A 13,151-nucleotide genomic window follows, 5' to 3' on the forward strand; every position below is an offset into this window, starting at 1 on the left:
CCTATTTGATTTTTTAAGTTTTTTATTAATGAAACTTGACTTTGGATATTGGCATTGTTGGCTTACATTAATTAGGTCAACATGTCCTTCAAGGTGGGTTTCATTTCTTGGGATGGGCTATAGGTTTATGGATTGGGGCAATAGTTGTTGTTTTGGTTATTGGTGGGTAGGTGGTTTGGTTGGTTTCAAGAAAAGTTTGGGTGGTTTCACCATCTAATATTGTAGGTAGTGCTACAGGGATGGTTGTTTGGTTTAACTTGTTACATGTATCAAAATGATTCTACCTTAAACTGGCATATTTCAATAGAATAAAGTCCTTCACAGATATCATAAGAGACAAAAAACATTTGTATAGCGTTCACATTGCTGGCTAAGGGTTGATTTCCTAAGGCTTCAATCTTGTTAGTGAGGGTGGCTAGTTAGGAATTAATAGAAATAATAACATCAACCTCAAATAAACCAATAAACTTTTTACTAGCCTTTCTTTCCAAGCCTACTGGTAATTTTTAGTAGCCATCTCTTTTATAAGCTCATTTGCTTTATCATGAGTCTTGCTCATAATAGCCCCTTCAGCAGCTGAATCTAAGGTAGTTCTTATAAGTAGTTTGAAAGCATATTAAAAAATCTAGATTTGGAGCCATTAAGGTAATCCATGGTGTGGGCATTTTCTTAACAGGTCCTGGAATCTCTCACATCCATCATATAATATTTCACCATTAGTTTGCAGAAATGTAGTGATCTCATTCCTTAGCTTTGCTGTCTTGGTTTGTGGGAAAAACTTTACTAAAAACTTTTAGACCAAGTCATCCCAAGTTTTGATGGAATCAGATAGTAAAGAAGACAACCAACTTGTTGCCTTATCCTTAAGAGAAAAAAGAAATAGCCTTACTCTAATTGCTTCATCAAAAACACCATTATAACAAAAAATATCACATAATTCAAGAAAGTTAGAAAGGTGGAGATTTGGATCATCGCTTGGTAACTTTCCAAACTATATAGAAGTTTAGACCATTTGTATGATTGAAGGCTTGATTTCAAAGTTATTGGCTTAAATAGCTGGCCTTCTAATAGATGGTTGAAAACCATCTGCATTAGGAACTGAATAGTCTTTTAATGTTCTTTGCCCCTCATTGTTGGCATTAACCATTAGAGTTGGTGTAAGTGGTGTTAATTGCTCTTTTCTTCTTCTTCTAAATGCTTTTTCGATTTCTTGATCAACAAAAGCTAAGTCAACACTTTTGGATCTATGTATGCAAACAAGAAAATATCAAAGAAAATCAAAAGAAAAGTAAATAAATAAAAGAAAAAGGTTTAGACTATAAGAAATTAAGAATTCTTTATTAATATTGTGAACACTGCTATAATTCCTAGCAACAGCACCAAAAGCTTGATTGCTACTTTTTGCATAGCCTACAGTGCACAGATCAAATAATAAAAGTAAGTATTCCAGCATCATATCCTTAAGGATTATAGAATGTATTATTGCGTTGTTCACAAGTACCAAAAGTGAAACCCTAAGATTTTTATCTAAATAAATGAGAATTCAAGGTTGGATTGTAAGGAAAAAATAAAGATTAAAGGCGATGTGTAGGGAAGGATCTTAACTTCACCAACTGTTACTTGGGAACTAAAAGAATGTTGCTAAAGACTAGATCTAAGAAAATAAGATTGAAAAGTAAAGAAATTTTGAGGAGGCCAAATGCTTAAAGTCTTGAAATAAAGATTGCATAAAAATAACTTAAAAAATAATAATAAAAAAAGAGATTGGCCGAATCTTACAAAAAATAAAAGAAAGCTTTAATCAATTTTAGAAAAAAAAGTACTAGCCGAATATAAAGAAAAGAAAACAAGAATTAAAACTTGAAATCGAGAAAAAAAAGATCTTGAAAACAATACTTCTTTAATTGAAATAAAAGAATTTAAAAAAACAAAAGATTTTGTGGTTATTGGCAAATCTATCATCTAAGCCAATAACTCACATAAAGAACTAAAGAACTAAGTGAAGAGAAGAGAAAAGAATAGTGAATAGGATGGGATGATCAAAATGAGTGAATGGCCTCCCTATTTATAATGAGAGATTCAACCAAAGGGGGATAAGCATTACAAAAAGTTGTTTCTAATTCAAATACAAATGGATAAACTCAATCTTGATCTCTAATGCTTCATAACCAAATGGGACTCTCCATGGTTAACTGTTCTTAGCCAAATGGTCTTTTGATCGTGCAATCTTGGCCTTTGCTTGAATCTTAATCAAATCTTGATTAATCTCTTCCATTGGATTCGGCAAAGGCTTGGTAATTCAATAGTAGTTTGATTTTTATCCAAGTCTTGAATTTCAAATGGATAGAATTCCACTTCAAGTCAAAATCTTCAAGGCTAAGCAACAAGTTTCATGGTGAGCTTCAAATTCCTCTTAGCCGATTACACCTAACCTTCATTATGGAAAAATTACATGGTAGCTCTTTTGGATGGTTTTGCCCAAATAGGATTGTGCATCATGTAAATTGAGCTTCTTCCTTATGTGGCCAAATGAGTAGAGTTCTTGTGCAATACAATTTCTTCATGGGTAAGCAAAGGATTCATGCTTGGATCATAATTCTTTCTTAGCTGAACACAATGGAGTCCAAGTAAACTTAGAATTACATGAATTTGGATCAAAGTGGGATAGCAATAAGCTTTCATAATTGGGCCAAAAATACTCCTTTGCATGCTTGCATGCATGGCTTGCATGAAAATGAAATTCTTGAGCTTGAAATCCTAAAATCATGAAAATAACATGAAAAGCACAAAAAATCATCCAAAATTTAAATTTTAGCACCATTTTTAACATGTAAAACACTATTTATTTAAGTGCTATTAGTTGGTCTTCTTGTACTTGGTGTTAGAGAGTTTGAACTTCCTAACTATCTTGTTGAGGGAGTTAAACACCTTGAAGTATTTTTTTTATATCTAGTTCGACCTTAGAAAAATGAATAAAAGTTCGGTAGGAGAATAATAGGCCCTACCCCATATTTTGGGAGATAGAGTTTGGAATCCGATCAAAAACTGCATGCAAAAAACTCGAGCTTAGAGAAAATTAATTAAACTAGACATCAACTTATTTTATAAACCAAGGTCAAAGATAATCACAAACCTTTTTTGGACATGGTGGCCTACATCATCTTCTTCACCACCTTGAGGTATTCAAAGGCATTCTTCGATAACTTAACTCCATTGGTAAGGATACCCTTTCAAAGAAGAGCTAGAGGTTAGCAGTCGATTCAATGGATAAAGACTCCATCTTTAACCTTTTTTATGGCTTTTGATCCATGGCCTTTTGCTTTAGCTTTTGCATTATGGTCGAGCTTTTGCCACTGATTTAACCTTTATAAAGAGTTTGTGGTTCAATAATCTTAGCACTAAGTTAAGGAAGAGCTTTGACCTCTCTTTCTCCTAAAGGGTTTGCATGAACCAAGACATATCAAAACCTTCAAATCTTCAACTAGCCATGTCTACAATAGAAACAAAAATCGAACTGAAAGTTAGAAAATAATCAATGAGAAATAAAATCAATTATGAAGAGTTAGTAAAGAGGTTATCCTAATACTTGACCTCTTCAATAACACTAAGAAAGATCAGCTCATAAACATCACCTACTAACTTCCCCCTCTTCAGGTAGTCATTTATTGTGTCCTGAGCATCGAGCCCATTGATAGCTAAAGGGTTTTTCTTAGCCTTCTTAAATAAGCTTGGCCTATTATTTATTTCCAAAACCCCTTTGACTTTTTCAACATAAAAGAAAAAGACTTTATCATGTTTTTATCGAGTTCGAGCAGTTGGCAAAAATCCTCTTAGAAGACTGAGCTATCACATAAAACTAACTTTTATCAGAAGAATGCTTATTGATAGTAAAAAATTCTTTAAAAAAAAAAGATAGAAAGGAGAAGATCTAATTTTCTACAGACAGTAATAAAATCTACTATGTACCTAAAAAAATTTGGAATGAGCTTAGTGACTGTTAAATTATAAGCCAAAAGAAGTTTAATAATAAAAAAATGTAAAAAAAATCTAAGGATGACCACAATTAAATCCTAGTATACCTATATCTTGTCAAACTCCAATGGGCTAGTGATTCTATCTTGGAGGGTTAGCATAACTACATTATACCTTAAGAAAATTAAATTTGAATTTCACCATGAAAACATTATGAATGAAGCATAGATTAAGGCAATCCTTAAGGTTAGTTAGGCCATTTAAGCACCTCATCACGTTTTTAAGGGTTACGTTTCAAGGGTTAGGGTGTAAAAGGGAACAAAAGAGTCATCATCAGCTTAGAACTAGACTTTAAGCTCAAACTATAGACATTTCATTTAGTCAAATGAACATAAGCTAGACTCCAAGCTCAGACCCTAGGTTAATTCTTTTAGATTAGCCCATGTTCATGATTTTACTTTATTTATTTCCATTACTTAATCCATAAGGCATACATGTTGAATGAAGTATTAGAAGTTAGTAATAATTCGCACTCAATTTTGCTTGCTTGAGGGCAATCAAAAGCTTAAGTTTGGGAGTTTTGATTGTGCTAAAATTTTAGTGATTTATCATACCTTTTTAGGGCATTTATGATGAATATTTGCTAGTTTCTTGAGAAATTTGCCAAAAATACTCATAAATGCACAAATATTCAATGTGTAGGCAAAAATATGACAAAAGAATAAATTTGGAGCTTTTAGACTCATTTTGGATGTATTTTGGTGCAAAAAGCTATAAAAGGCTAAAATTAGTGTACATATGCTTTTATTGCCAATCACAGGAGATTTTCTTCCTTTTTTCCTCTATGGTTTCCTTAGCTTACTTGAGCTCAAATGAACTTTATATCAAGCTTTAATTCTTATATTTTTCATGAGAAAATATCATTTTTAGCTCACTTATGCTTTTCTACCTTTGTAGTATTTTTTACATATGTTAGAAAAGTGACTATTGCGTTGGTGAGGTTTGAAGCCATCTTTGGAGCTAAGAATTTTCTAGAATTTTTCATGCACAAATTGGCAACTAAATGCTCTATACTTTATTGGAAATTAAAGGAGGAAGTAGTTACAAGTTGGCCCAAAAATTGAAAGCAAAGATTAAATGCAAGCTATGTGATATACTTGATAAAGGATCAAGGCTTGTGGCACCATTACTTGGATTCAAAAAAGGAGCAAATGGGCTACTTGTTGCAATTTATAGGCCCATCATTAGACATAATTCTAACTTTTTGGAGCTTACAAGATCAAAGGAAAAAAGCTTGAAGTGAAGTGAAGAGAAGTAAACCAAGAAGCTAAGGAATAGTTTAATGACTTTGAAGACTCTAAAAGATGTGGCAATTAGCTAGCATTTTTTTACAATTTTATTGACTGAACCACCACACCCTTGACCTAAAAATAAAGAGTTGGCTAGCCATTTGGGGATACTTTTCTAGATTTTTTTTTCCATTTTTTAATTTCTTTCATTTACTTTATTTTCTCTTCAAATAGTTTCCTCATTGTTCTTTTAAAGGGTTGGTTGGGAGAAAATTGGTTTTATTTTCCAGAAAAATTTACTTTTATTGCCTTTATTTTTCATTCACTTTAAGAATCTTTCAACAAAAGTTCATATTCTTTTAGATTCCAAGTTCAATTTGTTACAATATCTCTTGAATCTCAAATTTTCTTGGCAATTTTTGTTTCTGACCTAGTTATGGTTTTTCCATTGGATCTTAATCAATTTTCTAACTTTTAATCCAAAATTTTTAAGGTGGATTCTTAATTCATTCCTCTACAAATCTGAAAAAAAAAATCACACTCAAATTCATTCTACAAACTTCCAAAAAATTCTTCAAACTTTCAGTTAGATCTAAAAACTGAACTAAAGCTTAAGTGAATGACAATACTTCAAGGTACTTCTCTCCTAGCTGGGCGATTGGTTTACTCTTTTCTCACTTTGTACCTTTTGATTCATGTGGTTTCTCATTTAGATTCATTTGATTGCATCAAATTTCATGCATTTCAATTCTATTTGGATCAATTTCTTTTAATTCTTCTATTTTTGCTCTTTCTTGCATTTTATTTTTTATCTATTTCAATGAGCTTGATTTTTTTATTGTTTCTTGCAATTCCTTGGTAGATTTAGGTATTAAGCTTTTAGATCTAGATTACTTTAGCATAGTTTAAGTTAATTCAATTTGCAGAAGCTTAGATCTTTTTTTTTCCTAGTTTGGTTTTTTCATATTTGAATTTCAATTTCGATTTTCACTTCTTTTTGTTTAGCTATGTTGCTTTTTCAATTGCATTTTGATTCTATTTTGATCTTAGTTCACTTATTGTTTTTGCAATTTACAAGTTGTTTGGATCAATTTCTAAAAAGTTTCTAGACATTTCTTTGTTAGAAGTTGTAAGGTAGTTAAGGTAGTTATTTTTTGGTTACTAGTTAGTTATTTCGATTTAACTCTTTTAACTACTATTTTGTTTGATAATTGAACTTGTTATTTTGGTTTTTTAGGTTAGTTTTACATTCAAATTATGTTGAGTTCAATTCACGATATTTTAGCTACTATTTAATTAATTAATTTATTTTTTTACATGTTGAAAATTTACTTCTTGCTAGAATCATAATTTTATTCAATTATTCTTGTTAGTCTAGCTTTGTATACACCTTTCAATTGAACCAACTTTAAAGGGAGTAGGTAGTTAGATTAAGAATTCTTTAACCAATCCTTATGCGATGATATCTGACCTTTGGTCACATTATTTCTTGAATAATTTGTGCACTTGCAGAAATCCTCAATCAAGTTTTTAGCATTGTTGCCAAGGATTAGTAATCAAAAGTCTTAGGCTAATATCATGCTTCACTATGCTTATCTATAGATTGATTCACCCTTAGTGTACATTTGCTAGGCTAGTTACTAATTTGCCTTCTTTTTGTTTTCTTATGTAGCACACAAGCTAACTCTCTTTGTTGTTTCATTTCATTAGTTGTCCATACTTAGAATAGTTACTTGGTTTACATAGCCTTAGCATAGCTTAGACTAGAGTTCATGCAACATCCAATAATTTTCATAGCTATGGTATAGATAGGTTAGAGTAGATAGTTTTAGTGCACATAGTTATTATATTCTTGTTTAGCTTTTATTATACTTTTTGGATAGGAGTCCAATCTTTATGAGGCAGCCAAGCACTATGAGGACCGTGCTAGACCTTATTCTTTTGATGATTACTTAGTACAATGGCCAAGTGATGAAAACAAAGCCAAAAAAGAGTTGACCTTTAAAGTTTTATCCAAAAAATTCAACTCTATAGCAATTAACCTAAAGGCCATTGCCCACAATTCCCAAGCTAATACAAAAATGTTGAAGTGCGTGGTGGAAACAACTATAGTGATAGGTGTACCTTTGACCAACAATTCTAATCTTCTTTAAACACCTACACTAATCAAACTTGGAAGGTTTGTAAACCTAAGAACATGTGGGAAACTATTTTGGGGCATTCTTTAGTTCACCACCCAAGTAAACCCAACTTATCCTACCAAACCTTCATTTCCACAATACCCTCCACCATTCTTATATTATTTCCCATCACTACAAGTCCTTCAAGTGCCATACTATGTGCAACCACAACAATATTTTTTCCATCATAGTGCCATTCATCTTTACATCACTTTCTCTCCTCCTAATATTCATCGCCACCTCTCCCACAAGAAAAGAAACCATCCCTTGAGGAGACATTCACTGAATTACATCAAACTCATGCAAAAATCCAAGAGGAACTCAATGAGAATTTGGGCCAATTAGTTAAAATACACATACCTTAAATACTTGCCCTCAAGATTCCATGCCTAGTACTATAGAGTTAAAACCTCGTTGGGGAAATAAAGAGTACACATTAAGGGATCATTATAGGAAAAGAACTTTGATATGGTTTGATGATGATGATGATAAGCCCATTGTGTTGAAGAAACAACATTTTTTAAAAGTTGTGAAAGAAAAGATAATGGAGGTAGAGGATAAGATTATGGCTTGGAAGTTTGATGAGAGTGGATCACATAAGGAAGTTGAGAAAAAATAATGCATTCAAGTAGAAGTTAAGCTTGATATTTCACTCATGCCATTTCCCTAGTTCCTTGAAAATCACTTACCCAATTGTTTGGAGATGGATGAGGTGGATAAATGTGTTTACAAAGGAAGCTTATTAGATAAATTACTTAAGCTCTTGGACACAATCTTTTTTTAATATAGTACCAAGCTTAAGGTTGTGGAGGAAATCATTAGGAAATAATTTACTTTTCTAGTAGCTTCTTCATTCCATGATCATATGCCAAAGCTTTAGACACCTCATTCTTTGAGCTTCCTCAAGAAAGCTCCTTTAGGGAGCAAAAAATGAATGAAAAAGGATTTTGGAAAGAATGGATCAACTCCTTACATTGAGTTGCAAGATGGTCATAATGAGAGTCCTATTCAACAAGAAACTGAACCTCTTAATATACCCCTGTCATTTCCTCTATTTTTTTAAAAATCCATTGTATGATGATTTGGAAATGCACGTGGTTAAAATCCCACTAGTTTAAACTATTAATGAGCCTAGTGAAAAGGACGAGGAAGAAATAAAAAAAATTTGAAAGAAATGTCAAAAGTTGATAACGTCAAGGATTTGGATGATGATGATATAGAAGAATTCCCTACTTGCTTAGAGATTTTCCCAACCTCAAATTCTCAGCTTGATACCTTTGACTTCTCATCATTTATGCTCACTCAACTTCTGCCCTCGATGGAAAATGCTTTCATTTTCGAGTCAAAATTCGTATTCTCTATGGTGGTACCATTATCATTGGTACTTAAGCCAATGACCAACTTTATTAGCTCACATTGCAATATGCTTAGATTATTCATAGAGATGGGCCACAAATCTACCCTTAACCATTGGGGTCATTTAGAGATTATCATTACATATTAAGTGTTAAAGAAAAGAATAAAGTGGGTAGATATGGGAATGAAATGTGATGTGATTCTCTAACACTAATGAAAGTCAAGCTATTAACTTTAAACAAGCACTTCATGGAAGGCAACCTAAGTTTTACTTTTCATGTTATTTTCATTTTCTTATTTTGTAGCTTTTGTTTAAACTTCCTTGTACTATTGATCTTTGTTCCTTTTGTAGGTATTTTTCTTTGTTTTGTAGGTGACTAAAAGCTTGAAAGCTAGGAGCATAAGGTTTGAATACTTGCACTTTAGATTTAATCACCACGCTTCCAAAATGATAGAAGAGTTCCTTTGTTCCTTTTATGTGCTTTATTTCTTTATACTTACACATTGAGGACAACTTGTTCTTTAAGTTTAGAGGTATGGGAAAATTGCTCAAAATTTTTGCAAAATTTTTCAAAATTTTCTTGAGTTTTGCCTTGAAATTGAGCTTAACTTGTTGCAGTTTGAATCATTAGTATTTTTTTATTAGTTTTTAATGAAGCCAATGATAGGTAGAGATTGAGAATGAATATAGCTTTAAAGATAGATTGAATATGGTGTGAAATATGAGATGATGCTTAGATTTAGTGACTTATTGAGTATGAGTTTTCATTTGTGAAGTTAATACTTTGATCATTGAATTTTAATTTTTATCTAATGATTGATTATGTGAGAACGAAATTTTTTTTCATTGGTCTTTGAAGTTATGTTTCATGTTCTAGAATTTATTTTGATCACCTTTCAAGGTGAAATATTAGAGAACACATGATTAGGGAAATGATATAGGCCATCTTTAGATCGTTTGAGCCTTTTCAAGCCAACCTTGATATAATTCTTCCATAATCACCTCATTTGAGCTTAATGATACCTTTTTTTGTTCTGAAGCCTCATTACAAACCCAAACCTTTGTTCTTATATTTCCTATGTTTTAGTCCCTTATCCTATATGCATTAAGACATTCATGCTATGCATTATTAAAGAGGAATGGTAGAGCTTGGAAAAAGAATGGAAAAAAAAAAGAAAAAAAAAACAAACTAGCTTGTAAAAAAAAAATAGAAAAAGAAAAGAAAAAAAAATAAAGTGGTGAAACAGCAAAGAAAGAAAATAAAGAAAAAAATGAGACTAAGTTAGAAGGTGATTATTTAGAAAAGCTACCTTTTTTCCTTCAAAGCTCAACATTGAATGATAGACAAAGTAATGCATAGTTAGGGTACTTAGCCTAAAATGTCTTTTATCATACATTGATCCTAGCCTTACATTATAAGCTTGTAAAGTCCTAAAGGATCTATAGTCATGTGTTTATCTACATTAGTGGAAAGAGATGAGACAAGCAAACATATGAAACTTGATCACACTTTATTGATCTTTGTTTGTGAATTTTCTTCTTCTACATAACATCATTATATTTCATGCAAAGATTTGAGAGATGTATTGCTTGCACTTGGAATCATAGTTAGAAAGAAACTTAGCCTAGGTTAATTCTTGTAGATTAGTCCAAGTTTACAATTTTACTTTAGTTATATCAATTAGTCAATCCATGCGGCGTACATGTTCAATGAAGTATTGGAAGTTAGTAATGATTCTTGCTCAATTTTATTTTACTTGAGGACAAGCAAAAGTTTAAGTTTGGGGGTTTGATTGCACTAAAAGTTTAGTGATTTATCATACCTTTTTAGGACGTTTTCTTGTTGCTTGAGAAATTTGGCAAAAATACTCCTAAATGCATAAATATTCAATATGTAGGTAAAAATATGAGAAAAGTAGAAATTTTGGAGCTTTTGGATTCATTTTTTATGTATTGTGGTGCAAAAAGCTATAAAAGGCCAAAATTTGTGTACGTGTGCTTCTATTGCCAAATCATGGGAGATTTTCTTACCTTTTCCCTCTATGATTTCCCTAGCTTACTTGAACTTAATTAATCTTTCTTTCAAGCTTTGATCCTTATATTTTTCATGAGAAAATATCATTTTTAACTCACTAGTGCTTTGCTATCTTTGTAGTATTTTTACATGTGTTAGAAAGGTGACTATTGCACTAGTGAGGTTTTGAAGCCATCATTGAAGCTAAGAATTTTCCAAAATTTTTCATGCACAAATTGGCAACTAAATGGTCTATATTTGGTTGGAAATTGAAGGAGGAAATAGTTACAAGTTGGCACTAAACTTTGGAAGAAAAGATTCAAAACAAGCGGTGTGAAGCACTTAATGGATGATCAAGGTTTGTGGCACCACTTCTTGGATTCAAAAAGGGAGCAAATGGGCTACTTAGTTAGAAATTTGAAGGCCTTTCATTGGATACAATTTTGATTTTTTTGGAGCTTACAATATAAAAGGAAGGAAGATTGAAGTGAAGCAAACAATGAAGCAAAGTGAAGCAAACAATGAAGCTAAGGGAACTAGTTGGATGACTTGGAAGAGTCTAGATGATGTGGCATTAGTTGGCACTTTTTTGCAATTTTATTGGCTGAACCACCTCAACCTTGGCCTATAAATAGGAGAGTTAGCGAGCCATTTAGGGAGACTTTTTCATTTTTTTCCACTTTGTAGTTTTTTGTATTTACTTTCTTTTCTCTCCAAACAGTTTCCTCATTATTTTAGAGGGCTATTTGGGAGAAAATTGCCATTATTTTTCAGCAAAATTTACTTTTATTGCATTTATTTTTTATGCACTTTAAGAATCTTTTAATAAAAGTTCATGTTCTTTAAGATTTCAACTTCAATTTGTTGCAATTTCTCCTGAATCTCAAATCTATTTGGCAATTTTCATTTCTGACTGAGTTGAAGTTTTTTCGTTAGATTTCAATCAATTTTTGCAAGTTTTAATCCAAATTTTTCTATGGATTCTTTAGTCATACCTTTATAAATATAGAAAAGATCACACTCAAATTCATTCTACAAATTTCAAAAAAAATTTCAAAATTTTAGTTAGATCCAGAAGCTAAATTGAAGTTTAAATGAGTGACAGCACTTCAAGACTCTTCTCTCCTAATTGGGTTTTTGGTTTACTCTTTTCTCACTTTGTACTTTTTGATTCATGTGTTTTCTTGTTTAGATTCATTTGACTGCAACTAATTTCATGCATTTCAATTTTGTTTGGATCAATTTTTTGTAATTCCTTTATTTTTGCTCTTTTTGCATTTGATTTTTTATCTACTTCAATAAGCTTGATTTTTTTATTATTTCTTACAATTCTTTTATTGATTTAGGTAGTAAACTTGTAAATCTAGGTTTTGTTAGCTCAGTTTAAGTTCATTCAACCTGTAGAAGCTTAAATCTTCTTTTTTCCAAGTTTAATTTTTCCATATTTGAATTCCACTTTTGGTCTTCACTTCTCTTACTGATTTTTGTGATTTTGCTTCTTCAATTACCTTTTGATTATGTTTGGATCTTAGTTCACTCACTATTTTTACAATTTACAAGTTGTTTGGATCAATTTCTAAGAAGTTCTAGATGTTTCTTTTGTTAGAAGTTGAAAGGTAGATATTGAGAGCTTGTTTTTAAAAAAATTTCTTGTGAATCTATATTTATGATTGATTTTGTATTATGCGATAGTGCATGAAAGAAAGTTTATGTAATTCTTGACTTTTTAAGCATGTATAATGATTTTTAGTTTTGTTAATTTGAGAGTTTTACTTAAGGATAAGCAAAGAATTAAGTGTGAGGGTTACATGACAGCACTTAAAAATATAGTAATTTTACTAGTTAAAATAGGTGCAAAATTTTAAATTTCGTTCAAATTTTGGTGCCTTAATGTTATTTTCTTGCTTTTTAAGGCTTAAGGTCTGTGGATGAGGAAACCATGATATTCATGCATACAAGATAACTTTTAGCCATACAAGGAATAATGTAATTAAACCATCTTTGTCCAATGCCACCTATCCATGCAACCAAGAAGGAAGTTCACTTACATTAGGATTAATTTATTCAGCAAAAAGAGATAGATGCATGCTAAAAAAACTCCTACATTATTCAAATGCAAGAAGGAATAAAGCTTATTTAAAGAATCCAACAAGCACAAAGACTCTTCCATGCTTCATCACATTCGACTACAATCATTTCAAGAAGATTTTATGCAAGTTCAAGCTCACATGGACACTAAGACATTTGGCTAAAGGAGTTTTCATCCAAGGAGGATTTTTTAGCTCATCCAATAAAAAGTTATGATAATGAAAGGATTCTTACCTTTTGAATTGAAGGAG

At 31.5% G+C, this 13,151-nt stretch overlaps 1 non-coding gene across 1 annotated transcript; it reads left to right on the forward strand.

Moving 5' to 3' along the window:
• The first annotated feature begins 647 nt into the window (after positions 1–647).
• Positions 648–754, forward strand: LOC149518854 (small nucleolar RNA R71). Its single transcript, XR_016342544.1, has one exon. It is a non-coding gene; the product is annotated as a small nucleolar RNA R71 (small nucleolar RNA).
• The last annotated feature ends 12,397 nt before the right edge of the window (positions 755–13,151 follow it).

Source organism: Durio zibethinus, chromosome 5 (assembly GCF_047325235.1).
Source record: "Durio zibethinus cultivar Kanyao isolate XHJ-2024 chromosome 5, ASM4732523v1, whole genome shotgun sequence".
Classification (NCBI taxonomy): Eukaryota; Viridiplantae; Streptophyta; class Magnoliopsida; order Malvales; family Malvaceae; genus Durio; species Durio zibethinus.